The following is a 22,220-nucleotide window of genomic DNA, read 5'->3' on the forward strand; positions in this document are numbered from 1 at the left end:
TTTCCCCTTAAATTATTTTATTGGTACATTTTAGGTAAACCTCAGGTCTGTTCTTTTTTTTTTTTTGCCAGTACCATGCTGTTATTATCACAGTAGCTCTGCAGTGGAATATCAAGTCAGGGATTGTGATGACCCCTGCCTTGCCTTTTTGTTCAGAATTGCTTTTGCTATCTAGGTCTCTTCTGGTTCCAAATGAATTTTAGGAATGCTTTCTCTAGTTCTGTGAGATATGCTAATGGCATTTTCATTGGAATTGCATTAAAACTGTACAACAATTTCAACTCTTGATTCAGTGAATGGTTTGATACATTCATGGTTCTATGGGAAAAGTAAATTTTTTCCAGTTCTTTGAAAGCATGGTTGCTCCAGTGATATCTTGTATCCAGTGTGCTGATGGGACATCCAGTGCCTGATCATCTCCTTTTCCTTGGAAGATAACCAATATATTCTGTAAAAAAGCTTATTGCTTCTTTCTGTTATTAGTATTTTAAAATTTTCAAAGTATGAGTCTTCATGCATTTACTTCATGGTTATGTTTCTATTTGTCTTCAATCTAAAGATGAGTTCTCCTTCAGCTCTGGGAAATCATTTTCTATTATGACTTAGATACCCACACTTCTCCATTTTTTGCTCTCTATTTTAAAAATTCCTACTAGCTGGATATGGGCAACCTAGATGAGTCATATGTTTCTTTTCTCTTCTCTCATACTTTCTGGCTCCTTCTCTTGTTCTTGTATTCTGAAATATGTCCTCAACTTAATTTTCCAGCCTTTCAATTTTATAATATGTGTAATGTAATCTGTGAGATATTTTTTCTTTCATTATTCCTTGCTCATTACTTGATGTTTTTATTTTATAAATATAGTATTTTGGTATTTTCTCTAATCACCCAAAATGTATTTGAGATTCTCAAGAATGTTTCCTATTTTCTGAACTTTCCAGAAGGTCATTTAAATGTTTATTTTTCTTTCCTTCATATTCTCCTTGTTCTCTTCACATATCTGGAATTCTTTACTTCTACATTTATGCTTAAGAGAAATATGCTTCCAGTTCAGAAAAATGCTCTTCTAGATATTTTCTTTAAGGGCCCTGTGTAAGGATGCCATGCTAGATGGAAATACAGCATCCAGCAGGCAAGCTGTGGATCTCATTCCCTAATCCAACAGTAGCAGCAATAGCATTTTCTTCAGCAGTAGTAGGGAGGCAGAGGGGAAAAGACACTTACCACAAGAATCATTCCCCCACACCCATTTTAATATCCTTACAGTATAGCCTTTCAGAGTTTGCCTGGGAAGAAAATTCTGGTCATTTGTGCTCTGCATCTGACTCTATGGGATGGAGATTAAAATAAGAAAGGATCCTTACTACTCTGGTGGTTTTATTTATTACTCTTTAAATATTTCTCTGTAAATATGAATGTTATTTACACGTATACATAAATCGTTACTTGGATTCAAGCTCAATAATTCCATTTCATAGGTGTATTTGAAATTCGGCTTATGCATGTAATATAATTACTTCAAACATATAGATCCTGTTCATTTTATACCGATTCTCCCTCAGCTGTCTAAGCAAATTGATGTCTCTTTCTTTATCTCACTTTCACAGTGTTACTCTATTCTACTTTCTTTTAGTGGGTGGGCATTCTCTTTTTCTTAAAATCCAAATGTTAGAGGTTTTTTTCTTCTTTTTTTAAAATCCTGGATTTATGCTTTTCCCTGCAAAATTCAGGCAGAATACCTCTATATAGAATTTACCTTAATGACCCCATTTAAATGAGTTTTCCATTTCACTCTGGGTTTCATGAAAGGATAAATTAAGTAACAAGTAAACTATGATGAAACTTTAAGAGGTAACAAATAGGTTGTAGATGAGTTTGCAGGTGATGGACAAGTGGTGCTTACTAGCATTATTGACACTTTACAGAGTCAAAATATCTGAAATTGTAGAATAAAGCATGTATATTTAATAATAATGAGAAAGGCAAACTACTGACTTTGTGCTAAGATTCTTACTCTTCCTTAGCTCACGTATGTGCAATATGACATTTAAAAAATCTAGCATGTTCTGAAAAACCCCTTTTGTTCTATTCTCTTCTAATCTCCTTTGCTGATCCCTTTGTGACACTTCCTGTGTTCACTGGATGTTCCATTGCTAATTCTCTATATTGCTTTTCTTGGTTCAAGGTCCTATAATTTCTTCCATTTCTTCCCTCCTTCATGAAAAATAATCCATTTGAACTCTTTATGTCTATTCCTATGTATTCCAGACTTAAGCATCTTCCTCTCCTACATCTGGAAACTGTCTGCTCACTCAGAGGTTAGAAACCCCATTACTGAGCAAAAGTGTAAAGACCCAAATCCAAGACACAGAATCCATTAATCCTCAGCAATCAGTTCAAGCCATTAGCTGATGGAACAAACTGCACATCAATATTAGGGCTCTGAATAGGATCACATACTTGGCCCTTGCAGGAGGTTGTAATTTGCCATATAAAATGTTGAGCACAAAATGGATATAGAACATAAGACACTGGACAAGTTGTGAGGTTTTAATTTAGCAATTTTAATGGACAGAGGAGTAGCAGCATTATAGTATCACTTCTAAGTGGTGCTGAGAATTTTGGGCAAAGCTGCCTGCAGCTGCCTCTGGTGAGAGCTATTTGTTAACATGACTTGTACCGGTGTCAGACAACCAGAGGGCTCCTCTCACCTGTCAATTTCTCTAATGAAGGAAGAGAACATGCACTAGATTTTTCTGTATTGACTTTTCAAGAAGTATTGCAAGCCTGCAGGTGCCAACCTATAAATGTATTGGAAAATGGATAGAAAGCCTTTTTCATATCAGCGATTTTAATCCATTCACACCAGTATCATTCAAATAAATAGAGCAGAACTTCAGTGACAAAGTGTGCTTTTGACTGTAACAGTCTAAAATTTAACTTTATTATGTATCTTTATATGCTTTTGTGTGGAAAATTGGAGAGGGTTGCCATGACTGATAGAATTTTTTTCCCTCTGAAATGTTTGATTTATATAGATTCTTTCCATAACAATTATATGATTTTTAAAATTTAACTACCCTCCTTGCCAAGAAGATGGCAATCTTTTTTAGTCCATCACATAATTTGTCTCTAAAATGCCTGTCTTCATAATATGCTGATCATTAGAGTAATGCATATTTGATGAAATCGAGTAATAAATAACATTTCAAAGCCTATTTCTAGGCATTGATTGATGTACATATTGTTTTGTCTGCTGTGTTTAATGGCCACATCTTACTTTTTCTAGTTTTTTCAGCAGCACCCGCTGAGGAGTAAATGAGAACTGACCTGTTTTGAAATCTTCTTCCAGAAATAAAATTCTTATCCTGTTACATTTGTGGCTGGGGAGGGGATTTGGCACACATATTGCCATTCATTTGCAAATACAAAATCACCTACTTGAAAGCCTGTTCACTCTGAGGAGGGCACAGTCTATCAAATAAGATCAAAGGTATTTTTTATAGACTCACAAACATCTCTCTTTATGTACATACATAAAAGCAGTTGATAAGAATAGAATTTTTCTCACTGGGAAAAGTCTCCTAAGTATAGATACTCAGTTCTATGAAATTTATTGATCATAAAGGGGAAATGTTTTAGCAAAAGTGCCACTAACCAGCTCATGCTCTATTGATACACGACATGTATATAGCTCAGTACTATTCAAAAATCTCTCTTGTGTGTTCTTTGGGTAAAAATCAGTTCAGACAAATTCTTAATGAGAGCATTATTCATTCTTACACAGCTTGGAGATAGCTGCTTGGGTATCTGTCTAGGAATATTAAATGCCTAGGGAAAGGAAAAGGCTTTGCTTAGGGTCTGTCTGCCAAGCTATTGGGGCCTATAGGAGATCTGGCAATGAGCACTGCTCACACATGGGCTGTGTTCCTGCTGGGTGAGAACCACAGGTTGGTTCAGTCTGACAACCAGTCTCATTTTATGTCATCAAAGTGGGAAATAAGCAAGTAAGCTTTGTTTCTTTTTGGGAAGATATTCATATCTTTTAAATCTTAACTTCTGTATTAGATAAACAACATATTTTGGTAAATATGAAGAAGGATCTTATTATTCAAGGATTCTCTCATAAAATTAAAAATATGAATTAATTAGCTTCTTTTTGACTATGCACTATTTTTCTATTTTACTCCTTTTGTTTATTTGGCTTATAAGCCTTTAGAGTTGGCATGAATTCAAAGGACACTTTTCATTTGAATATAATGCTTTTAAACAGTTAAATTTATTCTTCATTCATAGTTATTTATTAACATCTCAACTAAAATCAGTTTCCATTTTTCAACTAATCTTTCAGCCAATCAGACTAATAACTACACTATTATATGTATATAATTAACACATGTCCAGTGCCATACTTGGCTCTACATTGAATTCAGAAAAACCATTACATTACTCTGGGTTTTGATGAATATTTTACCATAATTGACTCTAACCTGGTCACAGAGTTGATTGTCTATAAAGGCTGCATGTCATATTGGAAATTCACAATTACCAGACCCGTTCACATTCTTAAAATGTGAACTATGAGAAATAAAAACAAGATTGAAAACTAAACATTTAGATTCAATGACTGTCTCAGTTTCAGGGATTTAATATTTAAAAAGTATTTCCATTAGCAAAGAATTTACATTTATTGGTCATCTTTTATGACCATGTGTGATATAAATAGAAAGATTATTACTTATGACATTGATTTAGATTAAGTCAAGAAAACAAACTTGAAATCTTCAAACCATAGTGATTTCATCATCCGGGAATGGTGGTAACATTCCCAGATGATAACAAATATACACACTTGGAGTTTGTTAAAATAATTTCTTTCTTACCTTAAATAACATGATGTTTAAACAATGCTTAGTTTAATTGCTCTGGAAGAGAAGACAGATTCTGATAGATTCTGGAACAGTTGGATAACATAGTTTTTGAAGTTATAAATTTGAAAAGAAAAATTTAACTAGAAGATGGAAATATATTTATATATGTTTTTTGACAGGGTCTTACTTTGTAGTGCAGGCTGGCTTTGAACTCACTGTGCAGCCCAGGCTGGCCGTGATCTGGAGGCAATCCTCCTGTCTCAGCCTCCCAAGTGCTGAGATTACAGGTGTGCACCACCATCCCCGGATGATGAAATCACTATGGTTTGAAGATTTCAAGTTTGTTTTCTTGACTTAATCTAAATCAGTGTCATAAGTAATAATCTTTCTATTTGTACAAGATGGCATTATACAAGACTTGCTCTATTACTGTTAAATTAGAATTGTTGCCTAGAAAACAGTAATTATACTTGCTTAAGTATATGACATAGTTAAATATAATTTTATATAGCAGACTTTCATGGAGTAGCCTATTAAAATTGTCTTATGGAATTATACAATAAAATTAAAACATGAAAATATCATCTGTCATGCTCTCAATCTCAAATGATAATTTGAGGAAGGTTTTCCTTTCTATCCTGAGAATCTTTTGAGGTTATTGTTAAATATTATCCACCTTTATTACATTTCCACTGAGATCTTGAAAACAGTATTGTTTCTCATGGCTTCATCATTAGATGTTGGGACCTGACCTACATTCAGTGAACTAGAAAACTTGAATATGAATTGTGAAAATTTCAGAGTATTCACATCTATAAAAATTGTTATCATTCTGGTCAGAACATACATTCCTCTAGCAATGTGATATTAAGTACAATTACTAAACTATCTGGGGTAAGCAATACAGAGAAAGAACAGAATACTATCCAACTTGTAATCATCGCCTGGGATAGTAAGTGTCTTAAGTGGTAAAAAATTACTGGCGGTGCTTTCTGGAGCCATTAGGAGCTTGCTGCACCCTGGAGTGCTGTGAGCCATAAAAGCAGAGTGGAGATAAACACACCCTGGGGTGTCATAAGCTATGAAGCACAGATGTGCTCACCCATAGTATGATAACCAGTGCTTAGAGAAATCCTGTTTTTAGTGGAAGGAGACAAAGAAGGAAAAATGCATTTTTTTGATTCAATAATAGATCTCGCAACTTAATTGCCCATATTTTCAGCCATGGGGCAACCGAACTAAGAAGTTTACATATAGATATGGATATATAGATTTATAGGTATACAGATACACAGATATCCCTTCAAATGTTACAAAAGTTCTATAAGTGAAATTTTAATAAGTGAAAAAAGGAAACCACAACTTCATCTTTAGTCTTACGGCTTTAAAAAGTTACTTAGCTGATAAATATTGCCAGGCTTCAATTAGCTTCCACTTATAGAGGAAAAAGGGATAACAGAGTTACTATAGATTTTTTTCAATATGGAATTGATAGTTTTACGATGTAAAAAGCAAATAAAAATATAACACTCCAAAGGGCATTTACTTTTCATGCAGTGTGTTATTCAGATGAACTTTATGAATTTATTAATTTTATCATTTTGTTATTGTAAGTAGTGATGGTGCTATTATAAGCAAAATAAGGAGAACTTACAAGCTAGTGACTTCTTCACCTTATAAGTTCTAGAATGTTCTGCTGTTAGAGTAGGTTTTTTCAAATAGTGTATATTAGAATTTTTTTCCTTCCTCTTTTATTTTTCTTCCTTTGGGTTCTACTTTCTGTGAAGTATGATATTTGTACAGATGGCAATGACTTCAGCAGATGTGGTCTTAGATTTTTGTCGAGGGAAATAGAAGTGCCTCACTCTACTTAGAAGAATATGTAGAAGATCTGAGAGAACTAAAGAAGGGAAGAACAAAGTAATAACTACAATGTAATGGTGAGAAGAAGTTTCCAAGTACCTGGAAAATCTTTATTTTCTCCATAATATACTTAGACAAAAGTCTGTTATTTCTTAATTATAGAGCTATATTTAATGGGCAAAAAATTCTGTAGGAGGATGTTTAAACCTATGACCCATGAATTCCTAGAAACTATTGAAAAATTTGCTGCTGTTGCTGTTGAAATGTTTATATATTAAACTTGAGTTCTATGGATTTGTCTAATTCTCAAGAAGCTGACACTCCAAAATGATTAAGAACCAGAACTATAGAACACAAAGTTTAGGTTGCCTTCTAAGAAAAACCTATGGAAATTAAAGATAAGGATTTAGAGTAAATTAGAGAACAAAATTTGATTGATTTGTGAGCAACTTATTCTTTGGGTTAAGGGTGAGATCTATTAGAAAGATCAACGAAGAGTTTTCCATTGAAATTCCTGAAAGTATGAAATATATTGTTAAAATTAAGCTGTCATTTTCCAGATTTAGTTTCTGTTTCTGTATGTAAAAAGCTTGGGAATCACAACTTCATTTTAGTAACAAGTAAAAAGATGAACAAGTAAAAAAAACCCAAAAGCCCAAAACTACTGTTAGATTCAAAGAGAAGCATACTCACAAAGCAGAAGATTGGTCTAGAATTAGAGGGACAGAAACAGGATACAAAAACATAATTAAATTAAAAACACAACTCTCTGGAGCAGAAACTCAGGAGGAGAAATCTCTGTGGGAAGCTGTGCTAGGATAAAGAAGTTGGAACTGCAATTGACAAATTGTGGCAGGGCCAGTGTGTAGGAGTTAGAGAGCTAAGGAAAAAAAGGTACAAGGACCAGTCAGCCACAGGGGTCTCTCCAACACTTTCTTGAGTTTTTCTGCCAGGAACTCAACCAGGTTCTCACAGTAATTAACGAAGAAAATTTCCTCACAATTCCAGAAGGAGAAAAGGAACCATTTTGAAATATGCCTCAAAATTTGTGAGGGAAAAGCTGACAGAACTGCAAGGAAAGATAGACAAATCCATAATTAAAGTTGAAGATTTTAACACCTATCAGAAATGGACACATCCAGAAGTCAGAAAAACATTACTGATATCACCATTAAACAACTGGATGTAATGGACATCTATAGATTTTCCAACAGCAGCAGAATACAAAATCTTCTTTAAACTCATGAAGAATATTTACCATGATAGAAAACATTCTGAGCCACATAACATACCTTAATCATACAATATCTGCTCTCAGATTACAATGGAAATAAATTGGAAAGCAATAGCAAGAAGATAACTGGAAAATCCCCAAGTACATGAATATTGACGAATACAGTTCAAAATAACATATGGAATAAAATGAGTTTCAAAAACAATTTGAATATATTTTAAATGAAAATACAATGTATCAGAATTTGTGGATGCAGCAAAAATTGTTCAGAAGGAAATTTAAACCATTAAATCCTTATATTAAAAAGATGAGGGGCCCTAAATAAACAAATTACGTTTCCACATTAAACATGTTAAAAAAGAACAATTAAATCCAAAGTATGTAAGAGAAAAAAGAAGTAATATTAGAGCAGAAATAAGAAACCAGTATAGAAAATTCAATGAAACCAGAGCTGGTTCTTTGAAAAGATCAATAAAATCACTAAGCTTGTAGCTAGGCTAAGAAAATAAGAAAAGATGACACAAATTATTAATATAAGAAATTAAAGAGGGTATTGTGGTTTGAGATCTAAAATGTCTCCTAAAACTCTTATGATTTCAGAGGTAGGCCTTTTGGAACATGACTGAATCATGGGGGAGCTATACTCACTAGTGGACTGACCCACTGATGAGTTCTTGGCTGAACGTGTTGTTAGGAGATGGGGCTTGTTGGAAGAGGTGGGGTCACTAGGAGAGTGACTTGGAAGGATGTATTCTTGTTCTAGACTCCTCCCTTTTCTCTGCCTCCTGGTGCCATGGGATGAATAGCTGTTCTTCACCATGCTTTTCTACCATGCTGTTTCTGCCTTGGAACCAATCAATCATAGTCAAAACCCACTAAAACTGTGAACCAAAATAAAACCCTTCTACACGTGCTGGGCATATTGTCCCAGTGACAGGAAAGTGACTAATACAGAGGGAAATTTAGTATAAATTTATAATGTCTTATGGACATTAAAAAATAAAAGGGAATATTATGAACAAATCTATGCCCGTAAATTCCATAACCTAGATGAAATGAGCAAATTCTTTATAAGATACAATCTGACAAGACTCACATAAAAAGAGATGGAATAGGTTTGCAATTTGAATAGGCCTATATCTACTAAAGAAATTGAATCAATAATTAATAATCTTCCAAAATGGACAGCAACAGGCCCAGAAAAGTTCACTGGCAAATTCTACCAAACACTTTTGAGGAAACATGTACCAATTCTTTACAATCCTTTACAGAAGATAAAAGCAGGGCAAATACTCTGTAACTTATTATACTAGGCCAGTGTAACCCTAATGCCAAAAACAGATAAAAATGTTATAACAAAAGAAATCTACATACTAATATCTCTTATGAACACACATGAAAATTGTCAATAAAACATTAGCAATAGAATCCAATAATCTGTAAAAAAAAAATCTATATACTGTGACCAAGTAGGATTTATCTCAGGCATTTAAATTTGATTCAACATTAGAAAATTAATATAACTTTTCACATGAATAAGCGAAAGAAGAAAAATCACATGATTCCTTATCAGTAAATGCTAAAAAGCATTTCACAAAAAATTTAATTCTTCTCTTTTGTAATATTGCTAATAAAATCTCTCAGTAAATTTGGCAGAGAAGGGAACTTCCTCAACTTGATAAATAACATCTAAATAAAACCTGGAACATATATCATACTTCATAGTGAGAAGCTAAAAACATTCTTAGATAAAGAAGAACAAGATGTCCCCTCTTCCACCCATTTTTAACATTATACAGGAAGTCTTAGCTAATGCAATGATACAAGAAAAGGAAATTAAAAATATGCTGGTTAGTTAGTATTACTGCTAGAACCTGAGGCAGTTTCTGTCAAGTGAGGATATATTTCTTAGATGGAGGAGAAAAAGTTTTCTCTGCTCCTAATTTGGAAGGCCTTTTCCACTCTGCATGGAACATTGGCATGTTAATATCAGAAAAATGTTAAATGATGAATTTTATCATTGGTGCCCTTTATCTTCTCTACTCCAATAAATTTCCTGTTTTGTCAGATGTGCAGATACTTAAAGTCTGCATGTTTTTTTACTGAATTTATCTGATCTTTACTCTCCCTTTTTCTACCATCAAAACTAATGGAAAGGTGAGGGAATATATTAACAAACTAATAAAATTGTTCAGTCAAAATTTAACTACATCCACCCTATATATCAAGTGTTGGTGATGCAAGTGTGAAAACAATAGCACCTTCGTTAATTTCTCTTGTTGCTGAGACAAGATACTCAACACTCAAAGTTGAAGGTGGAGAGGTTTATTTGGTTCATAGTTTGTAGAGGTTTCAGTCCATAATTGGCTGGCTCCAAGGCAGGGTAGCATGGCAGACAGGCATTGCAGAGGAGAAGCAGTTCATTGCAGGCAAAGGTAGCAATGTGAGCAAGGGACAATATAAGCCTCTTTCTGTCTCTTATGTTCTATCCAGGCTACCAGGATTAGGGCAGTGCCAAACCAATCAGTGGACTGATTTAGTAATCACCCACCCTTAATCCTAGCACCACTAATCCTAGCATTGCACCATGAATCTCGAACTCTAAATTCAGCCACCTCTGAAAAAGCCCCATCTATTACTGCATTAGGCTTTGGGGAGACATCTAGATGCAAGCCATAACAAATAAATACAAAACTTACAGACTAGAGAGAGGTTAGAGTACTAAGGGGTCACTTGCCACAGAAGACAAGAAATTACGATGGGGAAACTACTTATAAGATTGGGCCTCTTTTCATATTTTAATTGGTTCTTGAATAAAATACATTCGGTGAAACACCTGTTTAAGAAGGGGTTTTTTCTGGCCTCTTTTTTTTGGGGGGGGCTCATTTTTAATGGTATAAATCATATAAATTTGTGGAATTTTTGTATAAATCTGGATACTAGTTATTTGTCACTGTAATGAGTTGAATGGTGGCACCCTAAAAGATGTCCAACTGGAACATGTAAATATGACCCTATTGGGAAGAAGGATTTGCAGATGAAATTAAGAATCTCAAGATTAGATCAAATTGAATTACAGTGGGCCCTAAACCCAATGACATGTGTCTTATAGAATGAGAGAAGACACAGAAGGAAAGACCACATAAACATGGGAACAGAGATCAGAATGATGCAGCCACAAGCCAAGGCATGCCTAGAATCATTGCATGCTAGAAACGGAGAGGAGAGATTCTTCTCTAGAGTCTTTGGAGGGAGTAATGTCCTCCCTGACATCTTGGTTTCAGATTTCTGGCCGCTATGGCTGAGACAATAAATGGCTTGTGTCCATTAAGAAGGCCATATGAAGACATAGCATCATAAAGAAACAATATAGATTTATGAATTTATAAGCCAAGGGATTCTTGAAAACACCAGAAACTAGGAAAGATGCAAGGAAGGCATCTTCCCTAGAACCATAAGGAGGAGCATAAATCTTGTAACTCTTTGACTTCAGACTCCAGGCTTCCAGAAAGGTGAGAGCATAAATTTCTATCTATTTAAGCCACCAAGTTTTTAGTAATTTGTTGTGCAGAACTAGGAAATTAATATAGTCACATGTATGCTTCAAATAAAATAATCTTTAAATAATAATAATTTTTCTTTTTCATTTCTACCTTTTATTTCTTTTCCTTTTTTATCCACTGTCTAAATTCCAGCACAAAGCATTATTCACTTCTTTATGCCTAATGTCTGAAATAGTGGTATATTCCTGTGTTTTATAAAGAGCAATGATGAACTAACAGTAATTATTACTTTTATATTATTATTTTTTCACAATACAAACATCCTTGAAAAGATTATCCAGAAAATAGTAAGCATTATCATGTTTAAAAGAGGTGCATTAATCTGATACACTGATACCTTTGAGTTATTTTTCAACCTGTGTATTTAGTATTTATGCATTTTTTAATTGAAAACAATTTTGCTGAATGGTAGTATCCCATAGAACAAATGCTCTCAGCCCATGAGCTCACTATAATCACATCCCAATTTGAGTAGCTAGACCTGTTGCAACTGTGGAAAAGTTCTGGAAAATGCAAAATTTAAGCTATTCAGAGCACTTTCAAAGTTGTAGTTGAGGAAGAGGCACACCATAGAAGTCTTTTGACTATTAAAAGTGAATTTTATGACCATGGTTTAGGAGGTCTGCAATCTATGAAGAAGATTGTTTTTACCTAGTAGCTGCTCCTAATTCCAGGAGCATGATCCCAATGCTAGCATTAATATACCTGTATTCAAAGCTAATGAGTATGTATACCAGGTCATAGTCTTCTCTATTTTATGGAAGCTACCAATGATAATTAAAGTATTCACTGTGGTTAAACAAATATATATATATATATATATGTTTTTGTACAATTGTCATTTTTGCTTGCCTCAAATCACTTCCACATTTGTCTAATAACAAAAATCTATTCCTTACTCCTTTATTTCCATTCCATACTCACCTACTTCTCATTCCCAAGATGGCCTTGTGACTCAGAGTAAGAGTTCTCCATAGGCCCTACCTTCTAATGACTCCTACTCCTTTCCAATGACTATTTTAGAATTTTCTTTAATAAGTAGTAAACAGGTATTTAATAGCTCCTGAGTTTAAGACATTGCTTTTAATGCTCTCAAGATACAAAGTATCAGGCATAATTTCTCCCTGTAGTAATTCACAATTTAATCAGCAATATCACAGATATTCTTTTATACATTTTGTTACAAATTTTTGTGGAAGGCACTGAGAATGTAACTGTGATTGTGCCCCCTTTCACAGGGAAGAATTTCATGGAAGGAATTTATTTTCTGTAGCTTAGAGTCTAGTTGGAATAGGTAAAAAGTACAAAAGAAAACATGAATAAATAAGATTGGTTTATGGAATGTTAAATATTATAAAGAAACAAAAAAAATAGGACAGAGATTGATGGCAACGTGATAAGGAAAAGCAAGTGAAGGTTAGACTGGGCTGACTTTCTGGGGGATATGATCAACAAACATTTAATTACAAGTCATAGTGTGGCTTGAACCGCTTGTTAATTTTTCATTTGTATGCAGTCAATACTGAAAAAGTATCAACCGGGTGGATGCTTCACGAGGAGGTGGCATATGAGTTAGATATTTACAATGAAAAAAGGAAAGAATCATAAAAGCTCTTGGGAGCATATATTCATCATCCCTAGCCAACTCTAACCCAGCAGTTAATTGGTGGAAACCTTTAACTTGACAGATTTGTTAATGGGTTCAGAGCTTTCATATCTTACATCTCAAAGGATTCTAAGGTTCTCACTCTGTGGTTATAGAGTCACAAAATAAAGAAATAAAAATTAACTCTAAAAATGTAAATACAGAGATATTAAAATGTAGTATGTGAGGCATAAGCAGTAAAGTTCCTGGACAATATTTTACTGTTTCTTTTAATAATGGGTTAATGCATCAGATTGTCTCAGATGACTGCATCAGAATATAGTCATCTATCTAAGCAAAATTTTCACTCAACTTGTGGTTTAAAAACTTACAGAAGACACTGTTTTGATGTGCTGCAAACTTGCCCCTGATTGGATAAAATTCATAGCAGCCAAAGTATAGTCAGATTTGATCAGATTATTATTATTATTATAATTAATAATTATTGTCAAATTATTAATTTTAATGAAGGTTTTAACCTCAATTGTAGATGTAGTTTGGATCTCAGGCATAGACATGTTATTTGAAGAAGATTATTGCTGGTAAATGTTAGATGGGTTGGTGTTTCATATTACCAGGAGAAGACTGAATTAAACATAATACCTCTAGTGAATGTTGAGGAATGTTATTGTGTTGTCAAAGGACACTTCCAACTTCTTTTGGATATTTCAAAAGAAAACTAAGATGATATTCAAAAAATACTTCTAAAAGTTGATAGCATTGTAAGTGTGTTGCTACTTAAATGAGAGACAAAGTGAGCAAATTCCACGAGGTAGTCATGATGGAAATATAAAATTTATGGTTTGCCGCAGATTAATAAGTAAACATTATTAAAGCTGTGCAAACTCTTTCTCAAAAACTTGAGTGATTATCAAAGATTACACAGGGCACGGTTAGCAAAAGAACAAAAAATAATAAATATGAAAATCAATCTGTGAGGTGTGCCTCATTAATTCTTTATACACCAGTGAAATGAGTAAAACAAGAAATACTCATTGTATATTAACTACTGCCCTGTGTAGAGAAATATGTAGAATACTATTTTCCATTAATAATTTAAAATGAATGAAATTTCTACTGCCTACAATTGACTGTAAAATTTTGCCATGTAATGAAGAATTAACCTTACTTGGATCTCAGGGTTTTACCCTCAGCTAAAGACAGGTAATCTCTAGATTCCTAGAATGTCCTTCTTTGATAAAAATTTCTTTATTTGCCTGAGGGCTTTTGCACTGGACAGACTAACAATGTGTTTTATGATGGGGAGTTGAGAAGGCTGTATCAGTTCCAATCTCTGGAGGAAATTAAAGATATTGGCACCTCCGTTGAGAATACAGAGTACAGGTCAGTGATGTGGGCAGTGTATGATCAAGTCCCAATAAAGCCTCTGGATACCAAAGCTCAGGGACTATTCCGTGCTTCACCGTGCTCTGTGTGTGTCCTGAAACATCATGTTAGGGAGAAAGCAACGTTGTTCATCATGCCACGGGAAGAAAACCATTAGAATTTATGTCTTTATAGCCTTTCTGGACTCAGCTTCACACACTCTCTTCTCTTGGCCCATTTTAACCTGTCTCATTATCTGTAATAAACAGATTCTGTTAATATAGAGGCTTGAAGAGTTCCTCTAGTGAATTACCAACTCTGAGGGTAGTTTTAGACATTCCTCAAACTTGCATTTGATATCAGAAGTGAAAGCTTTCCTGTGGGAATTGTTTCCTCAGACTCTGAAGTTTGATTAACTCTGAGCCACTAACATGAAATAAATAAAACAACTAGAAAAACAGGATAAAATCAAATACACATACCCTTATGAATGTATCTATGTGTACACAAGAAAACATGACTTTATACATATATAATAATATACACATACTTTTGTGCATTTGTCATTTTTGCTTGCCTCAAATTACTTCCACATTTGTTTAAAAACAAAACTCCTGTTCTTTACTCCTTCATTTCCATTTCATACCCACCCACCTTCCACTCCCAGGGTGGTCTTATGACTCAGGCTTGGCCAATTACAGTTCTCCTTGAGACTCTGTCCTTCAATATAAAATGACTGGCTCACAAGACCAAACTATGCCAATCAAAGTCTCTGTGATTTTTCTCCTAGAGTGATTGAGGAAAAAATCTCTCTTTTGGTCTAGAATTGCTAAAAGAAGAGGATGTGCATTTGGGATTGTTGCCAGCCATCTAGGCACCTCTGCTACAATGAAAAGGGGTACTGCTTTTAAGAAAGATGACCTCACAGAGAGAAGAAATGTCAAAAACTGGAGATTTAATGACATAATCTGATTTCTTGGATCCTGTTTGTCTGAGGTTGAACTCATTGTGTTTTCTAAATATGTGAACCCATTTTTACACTCTACAGTACTTTTTGGCAGAGAAAGTTGAGGGTTGTTTTCCCCCTCTGTACCAAGCTTATACTGAACAATGTCAACAGTATTCTTAATGGGCATTCAACAAACATCTGAAAATATATATTATATGCATAGGTAAATGTAAATGAGTAAGTCACCAAATGAATAAATGTTATAGGAACATCTAGGACCATAAATCTTTGACAATCCATCCAGAAAGTTACCTCTGCTGAGATCTGAGAGCTGTACAGAGCTAACATTCTAGGCAATTACTCACTTTTCATTATTACAGAAATTTGATCAACAATTCTCTTGAGGACTCCCCAGCCATTGTGTTATGGGCTGAATCATGTGTAGCAAAACATGTTTTAGTCCTTTAGCTTAAGGCACCTATCTGTTAGGGTAAGATCCTGCTCTCAGGCCAGGAGATCAAATCATTTCAATGTGAATCAAAGCCTAGAAACATAAGCCCAAAGGAAAAGGTACCAATAGAAAGGGAGGAATTGTTCTTCAGGACTGGAGGGAAGTTGGCTTCCCAAAATCAGAGCATTTGACGGGCCCCTCTGCACAAGCTGTGAACATCTTATTTTATTGCCAGTGTGTTAAGAAATCCAACTGTGGCAAGAGATAAGAATACAATTAAAGAAAGAAATCTCCAAAGCAGAGCCATTGAGGAGAATATTCAGAATAGTTTTAACCTATTCCACTTGGGACACTTAGGTCAATATTTTCATAGCATATAAGCCTTATTATAACTACCCATCCCAGAGTATGTGTATGTACATGTATGGGTGTGTGTTTGTGCACATGTATGTGCATGCAAAGAGCTCTTACTTTTGAGTTTAAAAAGCCCTTTAATTCTAGTAGAGGCATTGATGCCACGGAAGAAAACTTAGGATGCCTTTGGATTCTTTCTGTATATCTTCCCACCAAGTTTCCCCAAACATCCAAAGCGTATATTTGTGTGCCATATAAAAATAGCTTTTTAAAAAATTTCTGCTAGAATTACTAATGGTCCTTCACTAAACTCTTTTAGAAGGAAAGTCTGGAGGTACTCTGATTAATATAAGTGAAAAATTTTCATAAACCTTCTAAAATTTGATTTTTTCCCCCTTGTACCATAGTTGTACATATAAAATTTAATGGAAATTATGATATATGGAGGTGGTTTCTTCTCAGAAATATTGAGGAGGTTTAAAGGGATATAGCAAACTTTGGTTAAGTCTTCTAGAAATGGTATGATTTGGAGATAAAAGAGATGAGCAGTTTAGGTAAAGAGAATTGCATAAATAAACCCATGGAAGCATCCAACTGTCTTTAGGAGCAGTGATTCATTATGAACTGGGAATGTTCATAGACAAATGGTACAAAATCAGGTGGACAAATGAACTAAAGCCAAGTTGTGGGGGAGAATGGATGTCAGACTAAAAATTCATTACTTTTCTGTAGGGAATGTGGCATGGTTGAAAGATTTTGTGACATGATCAGATTTGTACTATAAGAAGATTAATTTTGTAGTGCTTTGTAGAATGAAAGAGACAAAAGACAGAAGGTAGGAATATCTTGTCATATCTGATATTATATCTTTTACATTCCATTTTTTTAAAAATGCCACACAGCAGCCATGAGAACTTCCACTACATTTTGAGCATGTGATTCCATGCCAGTAGTGACAATCACTTCCCATTTTCTCTGCTGATACATAATGGAAGGCAACTCCAGCTGACAGTGAGAAGAATCATTAAACAAGGTCAAATGAACATCAATTAACTAGAAAGTCAAAGGCTTCTATTATCCACATAGGCACATTATTTTGTGGATGTATGTTACCAGGTAAAACTCTTGGAAGAAGAGAAGAACATAGGGAAAGAGAGAGAGGGAGACAAAAGGAGAGGTAAAGGGCAGGAGAGGGAGGATAAAAGGGACAGAAGATAATGTAATGAATCTAATGATAATTTTAGAATTTTATTTAGTTAAAATGGTTTCCTTTATATTTTAAATTTATCAGAGTAATAGTTTGGAAGATCTTTAGTAGCAATCTAAGAAATGTATTTGAGGTAGCACTTAGTTCTCAGTTTTCTGGGGTAGCCATTACTGGCCTCCTGTGCTTAGATGGGACAGTTCCACAATTTGGGAAAATGAATGGAAAATCATGTGGGTCACTTGTCAGAGGCATTTGACTAGTGATATGAAGGCTCTCCAGGGCTCTCTCTTCTAACACAGCATCTCTGAAACATGCCATTGTTTACCAAGTCACGTGTACATTAGCAATGTATGAAAACATTGACCTATTCTCTATGATGAGTAGATTACCCTTGACAAGCTATTCTGGGGCAGTAGCCATGAGCAAAAGTGACTTCAAATAACATGGTCCACATTTAACTGTGCTTTCATATTAGTACTTTCCTTCCAGTATTAAATACAAATACACCATATGTGTATATATATATACATATATATGATTTTTATATATTCATGTATATGATTCATATATACATGATTTATATATTTCACTTTTCTGTTTTTTATTTTTAGTTTATTTAGTCTATTCTATAAGCATTTGTTTGGTTCTTAGCAAAAATTACTTTTTCAAATTGAGCTGTAACATAATTCACCATACTGCTGATGATACACACTTTTGGATTCTTTCTAATATTTTTGCTACATAGGTCAAGAAGTTATTTGTAGCCTCAGAATATCTCAGGGGGTCCCCTGGGATCACACACAAATGTTTATGAATAATTAATTCTTGTTGGGGAATGCTTGGCCTATTATACTTTTGCAGGACCAATGTCTCTACAGAATGTGCTTTGTGCACCTAATCTGGGAGTAGCTTTAGAAAAAGGGGAGGAAAGAATTTCCCTTCATCTTTCTATTTGCTCTTTTTGAAAGAGTCATGATGCAGTGCTTTATATCTAACACTGCTGCTTTATGTCCATTGCCCTGGAATACATTTTGATTATTTTTTGACCGAGATACTTGGCTTTGCCCTTCATGAGTATTAACTCTAACCAGCCTCTGCCATCAATTGCTAGCCTCTGAAGATATGTCACAACACTCACTGAAGAAGAATCGTTCATGGCATGGTATAAAGTTCCTCAACCCACATTCAAATAATCAACTTACCAGTTCTATCTCAGCAGTTCCTCAGACTCTCAGCAGTGATAAAATCTAAGCAAAACTGAAATATTTTCTAAAATAATTAATGCTAAAATAAACATCTTTGAGCATCTAGATTTAACTGTTTTATTAATTTATGATATATACCAGCAAATCTCTTTCAAGACATACTGCTTTTTACTATCATATTTGCATCAATAGCATAGACCCTGCTACAGACAGGCAGGTCTGCACATGCCCTACCAAGGGGCCCAGTCGCGCAGAACATGCTGAATCAGCCCCCTGCAGACAGTCAGGTCTGTGCACACCCTATGGAGGTCCCGAGTCACGCGGAAGACACCGAATCACCCCACTGCAGATAGGCAGCCACCTGGTTCCACACTACAAAGACGCAGAGGACACCAGACCACCAGACCACGGTACTGAGTCCCACTGTTCCCGGCCCAGAGGTAGGGGCTTCTGAGCCGACACCCCACTGCTCCTGGTCCAGAGGAAGGTGATTCCTGGTCACCATCCCTCCCGCTGCTCCCAGCCCAGAGGAAAGGGCTTTTGGGCCACCTTCTGTCCCACTGTTCCTGGCCCAGAGGAAGGGGCTTCTGGGCCACCATCCCTCCCGCTGCTCCCAGTCCACAGGAATGGGTTTTTGGGCCACCATCCCTACCACTGCTCCCGGCCCCTGTCCCACCTCTCCCAGCTCAGAGGAGGTAATCTGGGCAGGCGCTAACAGCCCCCCCCCCAAGTCCAAATGAGAAAACACATAAATAAGTCTCAAAACCAGACTTCCAGATCACCTACAGCAATCCCAAAGGGAAATGAGATGGAACACTCTGATTCTCAACCACCTGGACCCACTGAACTGGCAACAAAAGGGGATCTGGAAAAAATGAAATCAGAAATAATTTCTCAGATAACAGGAGAAATTGTGCCCCTAGTGCAAGACATGATTAATAAATCTAGAGAGGAGATCAGGAACATGATGGAATTCCAATATAGGAAAAAAATGGAATCCATAAAATACATGCAAATAGATTTCCAGGAGATGAAAAACTCCATTGAAAGTCTACACAGCAGAATGAGCCAATGTGAGGACAGAATTTCAGATATAGAAGATAAGATTGCAATTAGTGACCAGGAAAAGAAAAATTACTTCAAAATTATAAGGGAACATGAGAAATCAATCCAGCAGCTGCTAGATAATGCAAAGGAGAATAGCATAAGACTGATTGGAGTCAATGATGAAACAGGAGAGAGTGCAGATGACATAAAACAACTCTTCACAGAAATAATGGTAGAAAACTTCCCAAGCAGGGGAAAAGAGCTTGACATACAGATAAGTGAGGCATATAGGACTCCAAATAGCCTTGATTAAAAAAAACTACACATAGGCATATAATTGTTAAGAGTCCAGAAACTCAACAGAAGAACAAAGTTCTACAAGCAGTTAGAGAAAAGAAACAAATCACATACAAAGGAAAGTCCATCAGAATCACAGCAGACTTCTTAACACAAACCATCAAGGCAAGAAGAGTTTGGAGTGACATATTCCAAGCCCTAAAAGAAAGCAGACTCCAACCCAGATTGATGTACCTTGCAAAACTATCTTTCAAAATGGATGGAGAAATAAGATACTTTCATGACAAAGAGCACCTTAGGAACTTTGTGAATATCAAACCAGCACTCCAAAGAATTTTACACAATATCCTAGGAACAGACATTGAGGATCACAACCCCAGGAAGCAAAGCAGAATGAACCCATCTGGCATGACAAGAAATCAAATGTAAAGGGGGAAACCCAACAAAAAGAAAAAGTCATGGCAATGACAAGTCAATATGTTTCAGTTATAACCATCAATGATAATGGTCTCAATTCACCAATCAAAAGAAATAGACTGGCAGAATGGGTCAAGAAGCAAAATCCAACAGCATTCTGCATACAAGAAACACACTTCATTCAAAATGAAATTCATAGACTGAAAGTTAAAGGGTGGAAAACAATACTCCATGTGACAGGAACCTGAAAAAAAGCATGAGTAGCTATCCTCTTTGCAGATCAAGTGGATTTCAAACCAAAACTGATTAAGAGAGACAAAGAAGGACACTACATCCTTGTAAAGGGAAGAATCTAAGAGGAAGAGATGACAATCATAAATATCTATGCACCAAACACTACTGCATCCAATTATATAAAACAAATACTAATGGACATGAAAAATCATATATTCACTAATACAATTGTAGTGGGGGACCTCAACACCCCACTGTCACAAATAGATCAACTAGACAAAAAAATAAGTAAGGAAATACTAGAACTCAATCAAACTCTTGAACAAATGAACTTAACAGATGTTTACAGAGTCTTCCACCCCACAAAATCAGAATACACATTCTTCTCAGCTGCACATGGATCATTCTCCAAAATAGACCACATACTCACACATAGAACATGTTTAAGTAAGTGCAAAGGAATTGAAGTTATCCCCTGTATATTATCAGATCATAGTGCGATGAAATTGGAGATCCATAGCAAAAGATACTCAAAAAATTTCATAAACATGTGGAAATTGAACAATGCACTTGTGAATAACCACTGGGTCACAGAGGAAATTAAAGAAGAAATCAGACAGTTCCTTCAATTAAATGACAATGACAATACAACATATCGGAATCTGTGAGACACAATGAAAGTAGTCTTATGAGGGAAATTCATAGCAGTGAATATGCATATTAGAAAAACAGAATGAGCCCAATTAAACAACCTGATGCTGAATCTCAAGCTTCTAGAAAAAGAAGAGCAGGACAACCTCAAAGCTTATACAAGGGAGGAAATTATAAAGATCAGAGGAGAAATCAATGCAATGGAGACTAAGAGAATGATACAAAAAAAATCAATGAAGCCAAGAGTTGGTTCTTCAAAAGAATCAACAAAATTGACAAACCCTTACCGAACCTTGTCAGAAAAAGGAAAGAAAAGGCCCAAATCCATGCAATTAGGAATGAAAAGGGTGAAATTACAGCAGACCCAGCAGAAAACCAGATGATAATCAATACCTACTTCCAGAACCTATATGCCAATAAGATGGACAACACAGAAGAAATGGACAGATTCCTAGATACATATGAATTACCAAAGTTGAACGAAGAAGACCTAAAAATTCTGAACAACCCAATATCAACCAATGAAATTGAAAATGTAATTAAAAATTTATCAACTAAGAAAAGCCTGGGCCCTGATGGCTTCACTGCTGAATTCTACAAGACATTTAGAGAGGAACTGCTGCCACTACTGTTTAAAACTCTTCAATGAAATTGAAAGAGAAGCAATACTCCCAAATTCATTCCTGGAAGCAAGCATCACCTTGATCCCCAAATCAGAGAAAGACCCAACCAAAAAAGAGAACCATAGGCCAATCTCACTAATGAACATAGATGCAAAAATCCTTAATAAGATAATGGCAAACAGAATGCAGAAGATCATCAAGAAGATCATACACCCTGATCAAGTGGGATTCATCGCAGGGATGCAGGGATCTTTCAATATACTAAAATCAGTCAATGCAATA

The sequence above is a fragment of the Heterocephalus glaber genome, unplaced genomic scaffold (assembly GCF_053883595.1).
Source record: "Heterocephalus glaber isolate CG9 unplaced genomic scaffold, H.glaber_assembly_v1.0 deba00000331, whole genome shotgun sequence".
NCBI lineage: Eukaryota > Metazoa > Chordata > Mammalia > Rodentia > Bathyergidae > Heterocephalus > Heterocephalus glaber.